Below are 22907 nucleotides of genomic sequence, written 5' to 3'. Positions count from 1 at the left end.
AGATCTTCGTGAACCAGGAATCAGACCCAATTCTCTTGAGTCTCCTGCATTAGCAAGAGGTTTCTTTACCACTGCAGCACCTGGGAAGCCTCTATTCAGAGACTGCCTTGTAAATGATGGAAATTTTTGTAATGGTAATAATTCAAGGGCTGGAAATAATAGGATATCCATTTTTTTTTTTACCAATTTCATGATGCCTGGAAGTAGGAGGTCTTAAATTGGAAAATAGTTTGGATTCTTTTATTGCATTGAAATTCTGTATCAACAAAATAAGGGAAAATGCTTAGCTCTGACAGATTGAGAAAAACGTACAGGAAGCCAGACACTAGGGACTGATGGATAGCTGCTTAGACAATCAGCTTAGAGTAAGACTGGATTAAATCCCAGTTCTAGAAAAAGAGCCAAGATTGTCCAAAGGATGTTAAACTTCATCACACCCCTGAGTAGTCTTCCTGAATTTTCAATTATATGGGGCTAGTCAGTACTAGAAGGGGGAAAAAAAGGAAATTACAACATGTACATTCTGTGAGTAAAACTAAATAGGGTATGGAATTCTATACTTCAGAATAGCACATTGAGGAGTTCAGTAGACACTCTTCAAAGCAAAACAGCAATTTTACTAAGAAAATTATTTAAAAACAATCACTCAAAATTGCTAGAAATTGTCTTGCTGCTGCTGCTAAGTCGCTTTAGTCGTGTCTGACTCTGTGCGACCCCATAGATGGCAGCCCAAGCATATACAATAAACACAGAAACATTCATTTGAGTAACTCTACTACATTTTGGTGGGTTTCCCAGGTGTCTCAGTGGATATAGAATCCTCCTGCAATGTAGGAAACACAAGAGATGTGAGTTCAATCCCTGGATCAGGAAGATCTCCTGGAGGAAGGCATGACCACCCATCCCAGTATTCTTGCCTGGAGAATCCCATGGACAGAGGAGCCTGGTGGGCTACTGTCCATAGGGTCACAAAGAATTGGACATGACTGAAGCAACAGGGCACACACACACTACATCTTGGTAATAACAGAAAGAGTCTGTGACATTGAGCCATGACCTGCTTTCTTAGATGATATTATTAAATGTACATGTTCCAGGTTTGTGTTACAGAAGCTCTCTGCTTTGGGCAGAAACAGCCAGAAAGCTGAAGCCTCCTACTTTGCCCAGCTCCTAATCTCAAGCTTGGATTTCATCTTGGGAGGAAAAAGCTGGCAGTAGCATTTCCATAGCGTGAGGCCATGCCCTACAGGAAGAGCAGATGCAGGTTCTCACTGTCGCAGAGAGACAGTGAGTAGGTATTGTTCCCAAGGGAAAGGAAGGCCAAAAGCATAAACAGCTCCAGGGCTGCACCTGAGAGGACACTTTATTTCAAACAGAACATGAAGTCCTTGTCTAAAACTGCTGTGGACAATGATGGTGATATTGTGCATGCATGCTAAGCCACTCAGTCAAGCCTGGCTCTTTGCGACCCCATGGACTGTAGCCTGCCAGGCTCCTCTGTCCATGGCATTCTCCAGGCAAGAATACTGGAGTGGGTTGCTATGCCCTCCTCTAGGAGATCTTCCCAACCTAGGGATCAAACATGCATATCTTATGTCTCCTGCACCAGCAAGCGAGTTCTTTATCTCTAGTGCCACCTGGGAAGCAAAGAATTTTGTAAGTCTATGACACAAGCAAAATGGAAGAGCAGCCAAGAGTTTAATAGCAAGAACCAGGAAAAGGGCAACAAAGAGGAGCCCTTTGGGATCAGTCAACTCTGGGAAGTAGAAAGGTGTGCATATGTGCTAAGCTGTACTCATCCCTAGAGATTACTGCCAGGATAAACCAGATATGAAGGAATTCCCTAGGCTGCACTCAGACCATCAACATGGACAGGTGTGGGTGCAGGGTAGAGGGGTGGTTCACTGGCACAAGGAGCTTAAATACAACTCATACCAATCATCTCTTGCAATCATGGAGAATGTGTGTATTCCCATTTCTGTGCCCTCGTAGAAGTAATTAGAGGCAGAATCTTTTAGGTATCAGGTTGCACCTAAACATGGAGCAAAAAAGTACAAATTCATTACTCAGTAATGGCAGCTTACAAGTCACACAGATATGCAGTGGTAGAGGGCAAAAGTCTGACCATCTAAGAGGCTGCAGCACAGTCACTGGCCGATAGGCGGCTTCTGCTAATGCAGGACCAATACCATAGGGAGCCAGGTTGAAAGATGCACAGGAGCAAACAAACATGAACAGGCACATCAGACGCCACACGTTTTGTGGAGGTAATATACTTTTCCAAATAAGTTCACCTAATTCACTGAACAAATAAATGCCCAAGCAAACAACACCAAGAGCAAATGCCAGGGGAGGGGATTAGAACTTCAGTAACTACTGCTGTTACAATATATTACGTATAAAGTCCACTCTTCAGCCCTTACAAAGGAACATGTAACTGTGACCCACACATGGGGGGTAAAAAACAGAGAAATTAGCCTTGGAAGGGGCTCAGACGGTGAACTGAGGAAGCGAAAGCTTCAAAGTAGCTACTGTAAACATGGCTGTAGAGTTAATAGGTGTCCACTATATACAACCTGGGGGCCAATTTACAGGATCTATCTTTGCCTCATTTCTGCAGCAGCAAGCAACGGAATATTATTTGGGCTGAAAAGAATAGAATACTGATATATGCTGCAACATTGATGTACACTGAAAACATAGTGCAAAAAGGAAGACACTAGCCACAGAGGGACCACGTGTTGCATGAGTTTAATTCATATGAAATGTCCAAACTGCAAATATATAAAAACAGAGAGTAGATTAGTGGTTGCCTAAGGCTGGTACTTGAGGTAAAGTGTGAGGATTGATTGCTAATGTGTTTGGGACTTCTTCCAGAAAGTACAGAACAGATCTAAAATCAGATTGTGATGATGTTTGCATACTCACGTGAATATACCAATAAAACACTGAATTGCGTAGTGCAAGTGGCTGAATTGTGTGGTATGGAAATAATATCACAATAAAACTATTACCAAAATACAGACACAGACACAAGACAAGCACAAATGACCAAATGGAGAATTTCACAGCCAAGATTTTGGACTGGATTTAGGGTACCTGAAATTGTCTTTGTTTCCTGAAATAAATTGAATCAAGTGGAGTCACAAGGCACCTGCTAAGAGATTTTTACATGATAGTGGTCAGCCTCTACCCCAGTACTCACCTATGACTTGTATTTGAGACTATGTTCACTGATTTACCACTGCTACTAAACTGGGTTTCATCATGACCACCTAAGTATTATGTACATCCTTTGAATGGTTACAGAAATTCATCGGTGCTGGAGATAGTCCCACGTTTTCTCATTTACACTGCATTCTGATTCAGTGGGGTATACTGTTAATGTATGATTTTCTTCCAACACACAAAGGTAGTATAGTGCATTCTTTCAAATGGTGGCGTTGAACTTGAGTAAAAGAGAGGTCTGAATACATGCCTAGACTTACTTGCCAGACTAAGCCTTGAAAGCACCCTCACTGATATCCTAGGCAACCTGATCCAGTGTAAGCAAAAGAGCCCTTGAGTTGCAAAAATAGACACCATTCTAATCTTTATGGAGAACCACAAAGACTTAAATAATACTACTATTAATGGAGTGAAGAGTTTCACTCACCAGAATCCCAGAGGGAACAAATTCAGTACAAAATGAGGCTGAGATTAGCACAAACTATATTTTTAAGAGGAATGCTTTAAGGAAGAAAGTATTGACTACAAGACCATCATGACAGTGAGGAGACACGGTGGGCTGAAGGTAGGTGGGCCTGGGGAGGGCAGAAGGGAATAGGGAAGGAGATTTTGGAGATGGGTTTTCATTTGGAGGATTTTAGTTAGCATAAAAAGGCATTAGGATGGCCCAGCCTCATATCAGAACACACAAATAATTAAGGCTATAAAACTATTGGATTTCTGAAAATCAAGAAAATATATTATCTCTAATTTAAAAAAATGCTTCTATGTACTGACTAATTTTAAAATGAGTTTCTGACTCCTAAACCTTATATGAAATACTAGAGAAGTTTTCTTGCAAATTATTTGATGGATAATGAGGGATATATTCAGGTTCATAAATTAATATCAAATTTTAATTTTTCAAATAGAAAAATAGTGGGGGTTGGCGAGGAAAAGGAAGAACTATCACAGGAAAAGAAAAACAATGAGCAGCACATATTCTCTAAATCCGTAATTCCAGACAATACTGAGATTGTACAAAGTTTGCAAGACTATTTTTTCCTAGAATTACCTCAAATTCTTCTCTGTCTCTTAATGTACCTAATTACAAAGCTTCAAATGAGAATCATCAAAACTTTTCTGTAACTCTCTTTAAAGTCTTCTCCATATTGCTATGGTGTCTCTGCTATATGCCACATTATAATTTTTTCACTTATAAAACCCACACTACTAAAATATATATTTATTTAAATTATAAATTACTGTATTGCCCTCCTGATATATTAAAATATCATTGTATAATACATCATGGCCCTTCTGACTTCCATATGCTACAGGACATAAATGGATTTTCTTCTTTGGGGAACCACTCTACAATTTAACTTATCAAAATATATTTTATTTATAATTCAATTATTTAACCAGTTGAAGGATACATATTATTTACCAAGGTACCAGCTGTGTATGTGAAATTTATTCTTGATCCCTTTTGCAATAGTATTTTACTGTAGAGTATTACTTCCATAGTATGCCATTAGTTTTGTTATAATAAATAATCACTGATATTTGATTATGAAAATTACATATTCCCTCTGTACAGCAATGTGAAAATATGGCATAAAAATAAAATCACTTATATTGACATCTGGATTTTTGCTCATTCTTCAACATACAAATATTTATTTACCACCTAGTATTATCCAGGCACAATTTTAAACACTGCAGCCTGTCACTGAACAAATGGACACAATTTTCTATCTACATCGTGCATTCACTACCGAAATAATAAAAATAATGCTGATGTATTAATAATTATTTGAATATTTTATTCCCATATTTAAAATATTGCTTATGTGTTGTATGTTAATGTATGCTACAATGGGAAATTTGGAATTTATTTACAAGATTGTAGAGCACTACATTTATTTTTCTTCTATTTGCAGATTTCTAAAATTTTATTAATATCAGTATCTCATTAGAAAACTTATAATGCAAAACTGACTCATATTTTTCCAGAATATAGAAGCATAGTGTGTCCAGTGTTTCTATGGACAATTGCCCCATAACCTTAGACTTCCATATGCCAAGAAAGATTTCCCACTTTTCTGAGAGTTATTAAATATAAATGGAGACAGTCCAAATGAAAGTAAATAGAAGAGAGATTGTCAAAAAGTGAGGCCTGTGAAGAAATCACAGAAAAGATATTTTTTAGCTTTTTTAAATCTCATAAATCAAAGGAAGTGGTAAACCATTAATTCCAAAAGATTACATACAAATGATGTAATTCTATAAACTGTAAAGAGGAAACTGGGATCCATGTATCAGACAGATTTCTATTAACAGTATAATTTAGGGACTGGCAAATATTTTACATAGGAGACCAGATAAGAAATATTTATGGGTCTTAAGGTCTCTGTCATAAGTACCCATCATTTTCATTGTAGCTTGAAAGAAATCACCAACATGCAGCCAGATGGACGTGGGTGTGTTCCAATAGGCCCATATTTACGAAATCAGATATTGAGCAGGATTTGCCCAAAAGTCCACAGCTTGCTAATCTCTACAGTCTGAATATACTTTGAACAGCACCTTTCAAGAGGTACAGTGGAAAGGTATCTTTGAAGTCCATGATAAATCGATATGTATCAGATTTTCCATGTCAATAAGACCATTCTGTTTGTTCAATTCTTTTATTAATTAATACATGAAACATTTAACAATAACTTTGGACTCTACAGGAATATTAAATGAAACATTGTGATGTCTAGGGAGCTTCCTTCATCCTTAAGCATCATTTATTCTTTGTAATTGAGAAAGGAGCTTTTAAATAATGTCCCTTAAGTGTTTCAAAAGGGAAGACATTCTTCAACATACAGTAGGAAGCATACCACACCCCACAGTGAGGCATAGACCCTAATCTACATTGACCTACATCATTAGAGGCTCTGAAGTCATATCCCAGTGTGATTATTATACATGTTCCCTATGCTCATGATTAATGGATACAGTATTTCAGCAGATGCCGCTCTGACTTTCAGCACTTAGAGATGGCAGATGGGTGACAGAGAAAGAAAAAACAAAAGCCATAATTTTGTGACAGTTTCTAATCTTGGATTTGGATGTATCTGGTCTCAAATAAGCAGATCTCACAACATTTCTCTTTCTTTTTTCTTTTATTATTCTTTTCCTTCCTTTATCCTTTCTCTTAAAAGTTGTCATGCTCTTAAAGTAGGTGAAAAATATGTTAACATTGAAACTTAGGAGATGAGATAGATTCTTAGAGCTAACAGTCCAAATTATGGGGTGGGGGGAGGTGGTGTGTAGATTATAGCACCCAGGCAACTGCTCTTCTGCACAGATTTTTCTCAAATGATAAATAAATTGTCTTTTCTTTTCTGGTGTGAACACATAGATGAATATTGACTTGGACAGGTGCTGGGCATGTCTTTAATTTCATAAATTGCATTGCATTCTGTCTTTACTGCCAGTAAAGTCCTTAACTCTTGTATAGTAAATCATTTATTGCTTATTAAACAATAAAATCCAGAAATTAAATTGCTTTACAGATTAATGAATCTGTTAAAAATTCTGGGTAATTCTAAGTTTTCAAAGTCACTTATTCTGAATCCAATGTTACATATACAAGCAGTGAAAATAATATAATATTTCCTTTTCTCATTTAATCAGAGGCTATGTTTTACATTCATTTAATATAACACTGTTTTGGATTGAATGTTTGCTCAAATACAATATCAGTATATGAAACAATGGTACCATATAAGTGAAAGAAGTCATACCTGCTTATCAAATCAGGTTTTGGGCAATAAACATAAATTTGTCAAGCTATTGCACTTTGCATCATTATGGCTTGGAAGAAAAATCAATAATGCATTTGTAAGGGTAGCATTCACTGAAAGGAAACAAAGAAACAGTGCCTGTTGAGGCTGCACTTGAGGCGAACTCAAAATGGAAAATTATGAGAAAATTGAATGCAAACCTACAGCTTTATAGATTGAGAAGCTAATCAATGAGTTCTAGAAACTGTGCAAGTAAATAGATATATGGTTAGTCACTCAATCATGTCCAACTCTTTGCGACCCCATGGCCTGTAGCCCACCAGACTCCTCTGTCCATGGAGTTCTCCAGACAGGAATACTGGAAAGGGTAGCTATTCCCTTCTCCAGAGAATCTTCCCAACACAGGGATACAACCCAGGTCTCCTGCATTAAAGACAGATTCCATCTATATTATACTGGATGTAGCGTACAAAATAGAAATTTATCTCTTACATTTGTAAATATATTATAAAAATGCTTTTTTAAAAGTTTAGCTATTAAGCAACTTCCCTTCATGGATCACAGTCTTGTTATGGCAAAGGGGCTTGTGTAACTCCGTGAAGCTATGAGCCATGAAAGGCCATCCAAGATGGATGGGTCATAGTGAAGAGTTCTGAAAAAACCTGATCCACTGAAGGAGGACATGGCAACCTGCTCCAGCCTGTACTCTTGCCTGGAGAACCCCATGGACAGTAGAAAAAGGTAAAAAGATATAACACTGGAAAATGACACACACAGCCACCCCCATCCCCCACCCGCCCCCCAGTTCAGAAGATGACCAGTATACTACTGGGGAAGAGCGGAAGGCAATTACTAACACCTCCTGGAAGAATGAAGTGGTGGGGCCAAAGCAGAAATGATGCTCAGCTGTGGATGTGTCTGGTGATGAAAGGAAAGTCTGATGCTGTGAAGAACAATATTGCATAGGAAAATGGAATGTATGAATCAAGCTAAACTGGACATGAATTTGACCAAACTCTGGAAGACAGTGGAGGACAGAGGAGTAAGGCATGCTGCAGTTCATGGATTGGCAAAGAGTTTGACATGATTTAGCGACTGAACAACAACAATTAAACAACTGTTGACAGTTTCTTTGTGGATACTTGAATTAGATCATATAAAAACTAGCATCATTTTAAATGTTTTTAGATACAAGTTGGGGAATGATCATTTTTTTTGTTACCCAGTGTTTGCAAAACATGTATTTGGAAAGGGATATTGCTTCATTTGGGCTTCCCAGGTGGCACATTGGTAAAGAATTCACCTGCCGAGAAGGAGACCAAGATACTCAGGTTTGGTCCTTGGTTTGGGAAGATCCCTTGGAGGAAGAAATGACAATCCACTCCAGTATTCTTGCCTGGGAAATTCCATGGACAGAGGTGCTTGGAAGGCTACAGTCCATGGGGTTGCAAAGAATTGGACACAGCTAAGTATGTTGATGTTGAAGCTGAAACTCCAATATTTTGGCCACCTGATGCGAAGAGCTGACTCATTTGAAAAGACCCTGATGCTGGGAAAGATCGAAGGCAAGAGGAGAAGGGGATGACAGAGGATGAGATGGTTAGATAGCATCACCGATTCAATGGATAATAGTTTGGGTAAACTCTGGGAGTTGCTGATGGACAGGGAAGCCTAGTGTGCTGTGGTTCATGGGGTCGCAGAGAATTGGACATGACTGAGCAACTGAACTGAACTGAAGGATGCTCTAACTATATATATACTATTGCTTCACTTGGGCTTCCTTTGTTACTCAGTGGTAAAAAAATCTTCCTGCCAATGCAGGAGACACAGGAGATGGGAATTCAACTCCAGGGTCAGGAATACCCCCTGCAGTAGGAAATGTCAAGCCACTCCAATATTCTTGCCTGTAGAATCACATGGACAGAGGAGCCTGGAGGGCTACAGTTTATGTTCCACTCTTGGAACATGACTGAAACAACTGAGAATGTACGTACTGCTTCATTTGGAGTCAGATTAAATGAGGAAAGAAGGGGGGCAGGAAGGAAAGGAAGAAAAGAAACTTAAAAGTTAGCTTCATTATTATCAGGACTGTTCTGGAAGGAGAGTTATCTTGGAAGTCTTTACAACCAGACCATTATCCTAGTAAGTCCAGAAATCTGTGTATTTGGAACATTGCCTGATATTGCCAAACTAAATACATTGTAAGTGAACATATGGATTTGCACTCTCATTCAATGTATATTGACATGTAGCCCCTTATTTTCTCAAACCTTTATTTATGAATTTTTGATTAGTAATCTTAAAATAGTTTAAAAATATGTAAAGTTGATTTATTTGACTTGACAAAACACAGAGACTGTACATCTTTCATTATTTGTAAGGCACTTGGTTTTTATTTATAATTAATCCTCCTTGTTTTTGTCCATTTTTCAATGGGACCTGTGTTAATTTGCCACAGAAAATTACCAAAACCTTGCTTTCTTAGCCAACAGACATTTACTGCCTTACATTTCTGAAGGCGAGAAGTCTGAAGTTGGTAGGGTTGGCACCCCATGAGGATTATGAGGAATAGTGTTACATACTGCTTTCCACAGTTAAGTGTCTTGTTATCACACGAGCTCCTTGCCTTACAGATGACATTCTCCTCTTGTCTTCACATCCCCTTCTATTTGCTCAATCTTGTCTGACTCTTTGCAACCCCATGGACTGTAGCCCTCCAGGCTCCTCTGTCCATGGGATTCTCCAGGCAAGAAGACTGGAGTCAGTAGCCATTCCCTTCTCCAGGGGATTTTCCCAACCCAGGGATCAAACTTGGGTCTCCTACATTACAGGTGAGTTCTTTACAACCGAGTCACCAGGGAAGCACCTTGTCAGATGAAGGCCAACCCTGATGACTTCATTTTAACATGAGTGCTGATGTGAGGGCTCCATTTCCAAATGAGGTCACATTCTGAAGTTGTGAGGGACTTCAGTATATTGTTGTGGGAAGGGCACACATTTCAACCCATCACAGAACAACATATCTTTTTTTTTTGCTGTTACTTAAATTTTAGGGCTTCTCTGATACTATATAACATTGGTCAGGTGTGTTGTAAAAGTTATTTCCAGATTGGCACATGTGTTTTTGTTAGTTTATGAAATATTATGACAGTAGAAGTTTCAGACTTGCGGTCAAATTTGTTATTCTTTTCTAAGACTCCTGTGTGCTCTGTACATTTTTTGATGTTCTCATCTGGTTCTCTCATTTCCTTTTAACGTCAGTCTTTGGGCTTCTTGGAATGTATTTTAATGTGCATACAAAATGTAAAGTATTCAGCTACATTTTCTCCAGGAGACATGACAATCGTCCTAATTATCTCTTTTAACTAATGCATGTAACAATGTTATATAAGAACGAATATTTGTTGAATCTAACTGCCTTCTGGGCACTCATCCAAAACTTTATATTATTAATTACTTACCAAAACCCCTAGTTTTTTATCATTCTTATTTTACAGACAAAGACATGAGACACAGTGGGGATCAGCCTGCCAATAGGGCTCCATACCTCTCTTGGCTGTAGTTGGGAAAAATCCAAGAACTCTTGATGCTTCAGAAAAGAATATCCCTCCTATAGTCTTTACTAAAAAACTACCACATATCGAGTAGATAATTCTTTGTTATGCCTATGCATCTCTTTCCTATTCTTCCACTGTGGCATCAATTCCACATAGTGTAAGAGGCATTACTACCAAAGTTATATGTATCTTATTAGAAATAAAATCCCGAAGTTAGAGGACTAAAGATTTCATACATGAGACTTCTGGCATCACTTAGATGGTAGGAGAGGCAACTGGGAGGAAAAGTTTCTCCTGTTTACTTTCCCTGGCCTTGGCTTGTGGATGGTACTCACTTCTTCATCTTCATCTAGCTGTCCATTCTGACACAGCCTCCTGAAAGTCATGTCCAAGTGCGTGAGGTATGTCAGAGCTAGCCCTTTGGTTATGCTATAGTACCACATTTCTGCTCTTTTTAAAATCAAGGTACTTTACAGGCTTAAGAATTTGATGAGATTCAATAGGAATTAGGCTATCGTTAATATAAAGAGCCTCAATTTTATGTGATATTTAAATGTAAAAATTAATTACTTTTATAAAAGGAAGGAAATTATACACTAAAGACCCTGATATATAACAATAATTCACAAGAAATTCAAAATAATAAGCAGGAAGAAGATATGAAACACAAGGAACAAATAATTATGTAAAGGGTACTGGCCTTAGTTAGTAAACTACTATATACCATGACCTGTTTTTCCCCATGGGTCCACAAGAAAATACACATGAAGATTTCTTTCACTATGCTCTTGGTAACAAATGGAAGTAGGTGCATAATTGTGCATCACTACATCAGCAGGGACATAAAATATGTTACAGGCATAAGATGAGATACAGTAAAACAATCAGAAGTAATGAACTAGATTTACATGCAGCAAAATGACTAGATCTCAAAAAGACATGCTGACTGAAAAAGTATGAAATAGAAAAATATTTTTAACAAAAATAATGTCTGCAGTATTAGAAATGCAAATAATCGATATGACTTGGTGACTGAACAACATGACACCATTATGTTTATGATATAATAAATATAACATAAAAATATTATAAAATATTTAAATATAAAGCCATATCTATTATTATAAAATATTATACAATATTGTGTAAAATATGATTATAGTTAATATATAATCTATACATAATAATCTGTTTATATATAATTTATATAAAACATAAAATATTATAAATATAAAAGTCCTATCTAAAGCAAGGGCTTCTCTGGTGGCTTAGCTGGTAAAAAGCCTGCCTACCATGCAGGAGACCCTGGTTTGGTTCCTGGGTTGGGAAAATCCCCTGGAGAAGGGATGGGCTATCCATGCCAGTATTCTTGGGTTTCTCTGGTGGCCCAGACAGTAAAGAATCTGCCTGCAATGCAGGAGACCTGAGTTCAATCTCTGGGTTGGAAAGATCCCCTGGAGATGGAAATGGCTATCTACTAAATGGCTACCCATCTAAAGCAAAGTATGGAAAGAGGATTGGAAGGGCATACATAATATACTCTTGAGAAACTGTTTCTACACATATGGAGACATGGAAGATGGATGAAAGGAAATCATATAAAGAATAAGAGGCATTGCATTGAGCACGGATGCCAGTAAGCCATGACCTGAAGCATATGATCAACTCAGTTTTGTACACCTGGGGTCTGACAGAAAGAACAAAGTAGATAAAAACTCATCATGTGGGCAACTCAAGCCTGGAATCCAGCTATTAGAGATGGAGTGGTTTTATTGCTGGAGAATGTCATCCTGAGTGATGACACAGATGACAAATGATGACAGGCTGTGGAAACCTTCTCTAATAATACATCTTATGTCACATTAGGATCATAATATATTTGGAAGGGATTGTAGCATTCATTGATCAGTGTTTTTTCAGTAACTCCCTTAAGAAAATGAAGGTTTCATACACTGGTACTGTATTGCTTTTAAAAGTATAAACACATCACTCTCTGAGAATTATTTTTAGATTTTACACTGTATAATTTGAGCAACATTTATAAATTTTGCCAAGCAATTAACAGAATATTCTGAGTCAAATGCTTGACAAAAGAAGTATCATTAAAACATGTGGGAAAATGCTGCCTACTTTGCAAGGATCTGATTTTTCACACTTCATATTCTTGTTTATGATACTTAAATTTGAAGGAGACAATTCTCCAGGCACCTTTTAAGTTTCTGCTAATGAGGTACTGACTGTCCTCGAGTTCTGAACCATCTTTTCAAGAATGCAAGATAGAGAACAGGCCTTTCACTGGAAGAAAAGACAGTTCTACTTCAAGTCTTGGGAGACAGAGATAATATCTCCGCCCAGAGCAAAAGTCAGGCCTGCTTACTGTCCTTTATCAATGATTCAGGTTCCTCTCCTGTAATTCAACACATGGTGTTTACAAGTGTCACTTGGTCCTTTCCGCATCACCTTATGGGATTCAAGGGCCAGGAAGAACAAGAACAAGAAAATGCTGCTACACTGGCAACTGCTGTCACTGTGAATCAGGAAGTACATTGTCTCTGACCCGTGAGTCCCACGCCATCTACCAGCATCCTTGAAATTGGCCGGCTAACTTGTTAGCTTGCAAGCAGGGTAAAATCTCACATAGTTTTCAACAGTAATCAAGAGGAAAACTATCAGACACACTCTGTGCTGTGAAGTTTTGACTCTCTGACTATGTTACAAACAAGTACTGTATATTTTGTTTATTGAAGACTTTGGAAGAAAATCCTCAGATTACCAGAGGGGCACAGACAAGGATTTGCCACAGATAGCTGAGATACTCAATTGTATCATGTAACCTGAGTGCTTCAGGATGTTGTCTGAACCATTATATATTTGTTATTTTCTTGAATGGGGGGTGATGGTAATCACTCATTACCCTTTTCCCATGATCTCGTTTAGCAACACCACTAAAGAGGTAACATTTGTGTTACAACTCAATGTGTGTGCATGTGTGCATGCACATTCTTGTCCAGTGCTTTGCGACCTCATGGACTGTAGCCCGTCAGGCTCCTCTGTCCATGTGATTTCCCATGCAAGAATACTGGAATGGGTTGCCATTTCCTTCTCCAGAGGATCTTCCCAACTCAGGGATCGAACTCCTGTCTCCTGCCTTGGCAGGTGGACTCTTAACCACTACTGCCACCTGGGAAGCCCCAGAAACACCACCATAGAGGCCACATGAATGTTACAACTCAGTCACTTGTCAAAGTATTTTCTAGAATGACAATAGTAATCTGACAAAGTAAGAATACTGATAAAATGGAGTTGGAGAAAAGAGAAATACACCTTTCTAGAGTCCCCTTATATTCTACAATAACTGAAATATTAAAAGGTTAGGTAAGAGGAGTATGGATCATATGCAGCTGCCTCCTCATTTTTCCAGACACTAACCCTTTAGGCTATGATCATAAATCCAGGAACATTCTCTATACTTTGTTGAATAATTCAATTTGAGTTTCACTACATATTTGGTGCTCTTGGTTACAAGTGAATTTTTCATTTACATAATCACATTCTGCCCACTTGAATATTCCCTATGCAGTTGCACTTTTATATAATATACTTGTTCACCATCTGTCCTCAATTTTGGTCAAGAGATGCTTCATATTTTTCAACACTTTGCATGGTAATTGTGCCACCCCAAAAGTCATTTTTGTTAATACACTTCTTGCTTATGTACTGTCAGTATGACACTTCAGGCTCTCACTAACTGAAAGATGGCTTGCCTTTAGAAGCGCTATATCCACCTATCAGAATCAAAGAGAATGTTTCTACAATCCATCAAAAGTATATTTGAAAATTCACGTGCATGCATACGCACATAAACTACAATTGTTTTGAAGGCATTGAATGAAATACATGAGTTTGGGTATGTAAACATACACACGTATGTATCGATTATATATTTCCACTCTACATTTTATTTTAAAGTTATAATGAGATATAAAAATAATTTCATATTATATTTTTAATTTTTTTCTTTAGGTCTTTCTCTATATGATTATAATAAAGACTACTGTATTTAGTGATCATTCAAGTATTAGGTAGGGTCAGTATCTCTGCTATTTCCTTTTTCTGGTAAGGTGAAAAGAAAATTAAATGTACATGGTAGGTCAAAATTTTTTTGTTCTTTAAAAAAAAAAAACGCTTCAACTCAACTGAATTACTTTGTTTAGTTTCTCCTAATAGATTTTTGATATGAGAAATTTTGATATGCTTGAGAGTCTTTTCCCTTAGGACAAGGATCTAGTTTTCCATTTCAAAAAGAAAAGCATATATGTATGCGTTATGTGTGTGTGTGTGTTTGTGTGTGTGAGTGTGTGTATATATATATATATAGAGAGAGAGAGAGAGAGTCATTTGTCCTTTTTGATGCATTCATGTGTCTACACAAACACACACATACTGTCTCTCTCAAACATTTATCTCATTAAATTTAGCAGTTTTAACTACACTTCCAACATAAAAATATCTAGAGTCAGTTATTTTCTAATTGCATGTTTACATGAATCATCAACCCAAACATAAACCAACTTAAACAAAAAAGTCAGTATAAATTATCTAAATCTTACTCTTAAATTTACTGTAAATATTTTATAATCTAGATTAATTGTATAGCCTATTATTATCTTCCTCTGCCCTCCTACCCAACTCCTAACTGAATTTAAAACCTCTTTCAAATACTAAGCTGTACAGCTATCCAAGCTTAGCAGAGTTCAATCAGACTATTTAGCATAATAATTAGGTAAACTTTCTAGCCTTGATATTAGAGAACCATATAGTTTATCAGAGTTTTTTAGTTAAAACCTGGACAGGATTACCCATTCTGTAACTTTCTGGCTGTGTAATTTCATGAATTATTTTTACTCTTTCTCAGCAAATTTCTCTAAATATCCATTTCTTTTCTTTACTTTTTTTTGATGCCTTTTTTTTAGTTTTTATTTATTTATTTATTTTACTTCACAATATTATATTGGTTTTGCCATACATTGACTTGAATCCACCATGGGTGTACGTGTGTTCCCCATTCTGAACCTCCCTCCCACCTCGCTCCCCATCCCATCCTTCTGGGTCATCCCAGTGCACCAGCCCCAAGCATCCAGTATCATGCATCAAACCTGGACTGGCAACTCGTTTCATATATGATATTATACATGTTTCAATGCCATTCTTTGAGATCATCCCACCCTCGCCCTCTCTCACAGAGTCCAAAAGACTGTTCTATACATCTGTGTCTCTCTTGCTGTCTCACATACAGGGTTATCATTACCATCTTTATAAATTCCATATATATGCATTAGTATACTGTATTGGTGTTTTTCTTTCTGGCTTACTTCACTCTGTATAATCAGCTTCAGTTTCATCCACCTCATTAGAACTGATTCAAATGTATTCTTTTTAATGGCTGAGTAATACTCCATTGTGTATATGTACCACAGCTTTCTTATCCATTCATCTGCTGATGGACATCTAGGTTGCTTCCATGTCCTGGCTACTATAAATAGTGCTGCAATGAACATTGGGGTACATGTGTCTCTTTCAATTCTGATTTCCTCAGTGTGTATGCCCAGAAGTGGGATTGCTGGGTCATATGGCATTTCTATTTCCAGTTTTTTAAGGAATCTCCACACTGTTCTCCATAGTGGCTCTACTAGTTTGTATTCCCACCAACAAACAGCGTAAGAGGGTTCCCTTTTCTCCATACCCTCTCCAGCATTTATTGCTTGTAGACTTTTGGATTGCAGCCATTCTGACTGCCATGAAATGGTACCTCATTGTGGTTTTGATTTGCATTTCTCTGATAATGAGTGATGTTGAGCATCTTTTCATGTGTTTGTTAGCCATCTGTATGTCTTCTTTGGAGAAATGCCTGTTTAGTTCTTTGGCCCACTTTTTGATTGGCTTGTTTACTTTTCTGGAATTGAGCTGCAGGGGTTGCTTGTATATTTTTGAGATTAATTCTTTGTCCATTGCTTCGTTTGTTATTATTTTCTCCCATTCTGAAGGCTGTCTTTTTACCTTGCTTATAGTTTCCTTTGTTGTACAGAAGCTTTTAATTTTAATTACGTTCAGTCTCTACTACAAAGACACAGTCATCAAGACACTATGGTACTGGCACAAAAACAGAAATATAGATCAAGGGAACAAAATAGAAAGCCCAGAGATAAATCCACACACCTATGGACACCTTATCTGTAACAAAGGCGGCAAGAATATACAATGGAGAAAAGGCAATCTCTTTAACAAGTGGTGCTGGGAAAACTGGTCAACCACTTGTAAAAGAATGAAACTAGAACATTTTCTAACACCATATACAAAAATAAACTCAAAATGGATTAAAGATATAAATGTAAGACCAGAAACTATTAAACTCCTAGAGGAAAACATAGGCAAAACACTCTCCGACATAAACCACAGCAGTATCCTGTATAACCTACCTCCCAGAATATTGGAAATAAAAGCAAAAATAAACAAATGGGACCTAATTAAATATCCATTTCTGATAAAGGAAATATTTAGTAGTCATGCCAAATGTCACTGTAAGAGAATGTACACAAATAGATGACCACATTCTACACCACACAGTGAACTGTCAAAAAAGGGTAATTGTGGTTTTTTTTAATACTAAATTTAAATTACGTCCACAGGAACAGTTATCCAAAACAACATCAACATAGCATAAGTTCTCATTCTCTCTACTTTTTTCTCTTTTTTTTTATTATGATTTCTTCTGAGATCATGTGGGTTCTTATTTTAGAAATCTGCCACTTCTCTTCACTACTCTGTGGGCTTCTTCCCTGAGGAGAGGAGAAGATCCTGGTCTAAAAGAACAAATCCAACTAATTTCACTACTGTTTGCTTTTCACAACTAGCTTTCAGCGTTACCTTTCCTTTGTTTAATATTTACTATATGAAGGATTACATATTGTCTCTTAAGAGTAGTTCAATAAAGCTAAGAACACGTGCACAAACATGAAACTACTAAGCTCTGAAATAGTTATTTTATTTTTGCTTTTATTTTTCTATTAAATAATATATATTCATTTTAGAAATTTTAGAAGCATAGTAAAAAGCAGAATCTATAAATCTATAAATTATTCTTATAATCTTATTATGCAGAGTAAACCAATGCTAACTAGTTTTTAGGAGTTCTAGATTTTTGGATATTGCCATTTTATTAAATGCTATTTCCTATGTATTTTAAGCTGGTTTAACTGGGTACAACTCATCAGGAGAAAATATCTTTAAATAAGGTGGAATTTGATTAAAAAATCTTATAGATTTTTATATATATTTTTAAAGAGATTTTCTTTTAATGATACTATTTATTTTTATAAGTAAGTCAACTGAGTCACCAAGCGATTAAGAGATGCTCTCAGAGTCTACACACAGAGTAAGTTGTGAGATAAAACAAAAGAAAAACAAGTTGCTCTGAAATCTTGGCTTTTCTATCCATTAACATTAAGCTTCCCAGAAGAGGAGGAAGACAGGGGCAGGATGGACAGAGAGAGAATAAAGACATTGTTTTGGAACGATAGTATAGACTATATTGTAATGTTAAAAAAGTGCCAGGGGTGGCTTATGAGCAGTGTGGTAGGCTAATTAGTAATAGTGTTAGTAGCATAGTCGTATCCAATTCTTTGACCTCATGGACTGTAGCCCACCAGGTTCCTCTGTCCATGGGATTCTTCACGCAAGAATACCAGAAAGAGTTGCCATTTGCCTCTCCAGGGTATCTTCCCAAAACAGGAATGGAACCCAGGTCTCCTGCATTGCAGGCAGTTTCTTTAGCTTTTGAGTTACAGGGAGGCCCCTGCACTGGCTGTTTGGGTTGTTTGCCTATATGACCTGAGGGCCCATTTCAAGCTCAGCTCTAGCTCTTTTCTGATTGGCTGGGATGTGCTATGGACTGATTTATAAGGACTCTATCAGTTGATTACTCTTTCTGAAGTTAGCCAAACAAAGACTTTGAAAAGCATCTCATGTCCAAGAGAGGCAAACTTGGATATTTCTTCTCCTCCAGAATGTTGGGTGGTATCTCTAGCAGTTGACTCTAGTTTCCACAAGACAGGCAGCTTGGTTCCAGCTTGGACTGGTCACCCAGCTCCAGAACTTTAGAAATAGTACTCCACACTGTCCAGCACATTTTGTCAGTAGTGGCTTTTATGTTTCTTTAGTATACCCAAGAGTTGGACTGTGAAGAAGGCTGAGCGCCGAAGAATTGATGCTTTTGAAGTGTGGTGTTGGAGAAGACTCTTGAGAGTCCCTTGGACTGCAAGGAGATCCAAGCAGTCCATTCTGAAGGAGATCAGCCCTGGGATTTCTTTGGAAGGAATGATGCTAAAGCTGAAACTCCAGTACTTTGGCCACCTCATGCGAAGAGTTGACTCATTGGAAAAGACTCTGATGCTGGGAGGGATTGGGGGCAGGAGGAGAAGGGGATGACAGAGGATGAGATGGCTGGATGGCATCACTGACTCGATGGACATGAGTCTGAGTGAACTCCGGGAGTTGGTGATGGACAGGGAGGCCTGGAGTGCTGCGATTCATGGGGTCGCAAAGAGTCGGACATGACTGAGCAACTGAACTGAACTGAACAGAACTGAGTATACCCAATTAGTTTCTCCACTTTTCTACTTTGTTATCACTTCCCTCCATTGAATTCCCTCTATTTCAAATATGCTAAGTGTTTTTTGTCTTCCTGGTTGGATTGCAAATGATACAATGATTTCTGAAATCTTCCTATGTGACTTCTATATGGTATAAAAATATATCATTTTCTATGTGACTATTTCTTAATATTATAAAAACATATCATTAGTCTTAGGGAATATACTATTCTGCATTTGATTTTGTCTTCAGAGCTCTAAAGAATTATTTATACATATAAAATATATCTAACTATAGAAAATAATCACGAAGGATTCAATTTCTAAAGAAAAGAACTGTAAAGGTGATTTCTTAAATTGGTAAGTAGTTTTACTGCCCTGAGAATTATAAAAAAAAAAAAAAAGGAAGAAACATTAACAGTGATAAATGCTGCATATTCTAATAGTTGCTACTTAAAAAAATAAAGTAGTAAAATTTTCTTTCTTTTTTCTGTTGTTTTGGGGTAGAGAAATGTTGTGGTTTCCACATAAGGAATTAGTGTATATATAAGCATTCTACTTGAAAACACATTCTAGCAATTTCTTTCTTCATAGTGGCCCACAAGAGAAAAATCCAAGATACTAATAAACTGTATGCCCTCTCTCTTAAAGGGAAATCAAGTACACATGTGCAAATCTCTCATTCAAAAATAAGAAATAAAATGGTTCCCAGAGAAAATAGCCCAGTGGATTTGAAAACAAAGAGTGGAGGATTTTGCAGCCTTACAGATTTGCTGCAGTGGCTGTGAATCTCTGGAGAGCAATCTTGAGGCTAACAATCCAGGAACAAAGAGGTTTGAAGTTTACATCTTGGTTTCAGTCTATAAATCCCAGGGTAATCTACATTCTCTTTTAACCACCCAGATAAACACCCTTTTATTTACATAGATTCTATTTGATAGCCTTCAAACACTTATCAAGTCTTAATGCTCTTGATAATATTGACAACATGACTTTCAGTTATCTCCAAGGACTGCCTTTTATACACAGACTTGGGTGTGCCATGCATTTTAACCACAAGATCACATTGTCTGTTTCTATAATAGTTATGTTTACAGCATACAGCTTTGTTCCTTGGATGGTTTAATTTCATTTTCGATTGTCATTTATTCTTAATGAGTTTAGAACATTCACATAGCTACAAGCATATATTTTTACTCAGCTTCAGAAATGTATATGAGAATAAGATTAGAATCTGCATTATACAATTAGTAGCAAAAATGGTGTTATATTGACATCAACTGTTTCACAGCAACCTTTCTTAAAATTGGTTTTATTTCTTTTTGTACATTCTATTCATAAAACAGCCAGTTCAGTTTATCCACATGAGCTGCAGTATTAGGATAGTATATGTAGTCTTTGATTGAACAATTAGAAATGCACCAAAATTGATATCAGGGCTGACTTAGTGAAATGAAGTGAATTGAAGTCGCTCAGTCGTGTCTGACTCTTTGCAGCCCTATGGACTGTAGCCTACCAGGCTCCTCCGTCCACGGGATTTTCCAGGAATACTGGAGTGAGTTGCCATTTCCTTCTCCAGGAGATCTTTCCAACTGAGGGATTGAACCCGGGTCTCCCACATTGTTCACTTTAGTTCAGTTCAGTCACTCAGTCATGTCTGACTCTTTGCAACCCAGAAGCTTTTACCATCTGAGCCACCAGGGAAGTCCAGGGCTGACTTAAATTGCCTTTTATTGGTATTATACCTTTGGGCTGTGACTAAGATAAACAGAATTTGGGCTCCATTACTTTACCTTCAGTGTAATAGCCATAAATATGTTACTACACATGGCAGAAGGGATTTTGTAGATGTAATTAATGTTGCTCATCATTTAACTATAAAATATAAAGGATGCCTTGGATTATATTATAGGGATAGCCATTATAATCACATAAGCCTTTAAAAGCAGATTTTTCTTCCCTCTCAGTATTGAAAAGGAAATCTGATAGATATGGCCAAAAAGTAAATCAGAGGGATTCAAAGAATCAGGATACCATGTGCCAATGTTGTTGTGTAGATGAAAGGAGGGCAAGTATCCAGGAAATGGGAACAACAAAGGACTGAATTCTACCAACTACAAGTAGAGTTTAGGAAGAGAATTCAAGCTTGAGAGGAGATGTGTAGCTCTGTTAATATCTTGCTTTTAGTCCTATGATCTTAAAAAAAAAAAAAAAAACTTTGTATTTTGTATTGGGGTATAGCCAATTAACGATGTTGATAGTTCCAGGTGAATGGCAAAGGGACTCAGCTATACACTTACAAGTATCCATTCTCTCCCAAACTCCTCTCCCCTTCAGGCTGTCATATAACATTGGACAGAGTTCCATGTGCCATACAATAGGTCCTTGTTGGTTATTCATTTTTCTTACAGCAGTGTGTGTACGTGTTCAGTCATGTCCAACTCTTTGCGACCCCATGGACTGTAGCCCACCAGACTGCTCTGTCCATGGAATTTTCCAGGGAGGATCACTGGGGTGGGTCACCATTTACTTCTCCAGCAGTGTGTACATGTACACAATCCTATGATGCTTTAAGTACAGTATTAGCCACACCATACTGGACTCCTGCCCTACACAGCTACAAAATGATAAATGAATGTTGCTGTAAGCCACTGCATTATGGTAGTATACAATGAGGCAACTGGTCACTAACACAGTGACTCACACCATCTGCATTCAGCTCTGTTGAAGCATCTGCAACACTTATTTTAATGCTAGTGGATTTTTCCATCATTACTGCTTTTAAGACTTGATTGCTAAGTGTGCTTTGCTGTTGTTTGATTGCTTGTTTGTTTCTTTTACCAAGAAGTAAGAAGCAGTGCATTCTGGTGGAGTGAGAGGTAAGGGTTATGATGGCTCATACTAGGACTGTCTCTGTTTTGCTTCTGTTTGTAAACTCATTCAAGTCAGGGAGGGTCTCTGGATCACCATTCCATCACCAGTACATAAAGAAAGGTTGTTCTGATTTTCATGTCAGTGTTAAGGTGCTATGATTCTATAAAATATTTATGAAACTTCTTGAATATACTGGATTACTTTCCAGTAGCTTTGAAAAATATAAAAAGCATTTAAGACATTTTTTGACACATTCATTAATTTAAATAAGTACTTAAAAATGCTTAATGAATGAGAACACAAATCAAGTTTTGAAATGTGTGCTGCAGAATCCAAGGACTATTCTACTCCCAAGAAAGTATATTATCCTTATAGGTTATTGGCATTTGATTTAAAAACATGGGCATAACCCAGTTCTGATACAATGGGTTTAAATATTATTCATTTTAAATCCATAAATGTTAATGAGTACTTAAATGCTGGGCAGCATAAGAACCAACAAAGATAAATGAGACATACCCCTGATCTTGAGGTTACAGCATGGAAGGTAAACACTTATGCACACTAATGAGTGTAATAGTAATAATAATGTTAATGCCAATAATAGCTTTAACTCAGACGGTAAATAATCTACCTGCAATGCAGGAGACCTGGGTTCGATCCCTGGGTCGAGAAGATCCTCTGAAGGAGGGTACAGCAATCCACTCTAATATTCTTGCCTGGGGAATGCCATGGACAGAGGAGCCTGAAGGGCTACAGTCCATAGGGTTGCACGGAGTCAGACATGACTGAAGTGACTTAGCATGCATGCATGCTAATAA

At 37.3% G+C, this 22907-nt stretch overlaps 1 protein-coding gene across 8 annotated transcripts in view; it reads right to left on the bottom strand.

Moving 5' to 3' along the window:
• CDH12 (cadherin 12) overlaps positions 1-22907 on the bottom strand; it is a 1193543-nt gene that overhangs the window by 351700 nt on the left and 818936 nt on the right. The window contains exon 2 of one of the 8 annotated variants that reach the window (XM_061393828.1): positions 1936-2032. The exons of the other annotated variants lie outside the window; for them this stretch is intronic. The gene's annotated coding sequence lies outside the window, so the exon portion shown is untranslated. The remainder of the gene's footprint in view (positions 1-1935; positions 2033-22907) is intronic. 8 annotated transcript variants of the gene reach the window in all.

Source organism: Bos javanicus, chromosome 20 (assembly GCF_032452875.1).
Source record: "Bos javanicus breed banteng chromosome 20, ARS-OSU_banteng_1.0, whole genome shotgun sequence".
NCBI lineage: Eukaryota > Metazoa > Chordata > Mammalia > Artiodactyla > Bovidae > Bos > Bos javanicus.
The sequence above is the reverse complement of the archived record's forward strand: the minus strand, read 5'-3'. Positions and strand labels throughout refer to the sequence as shown.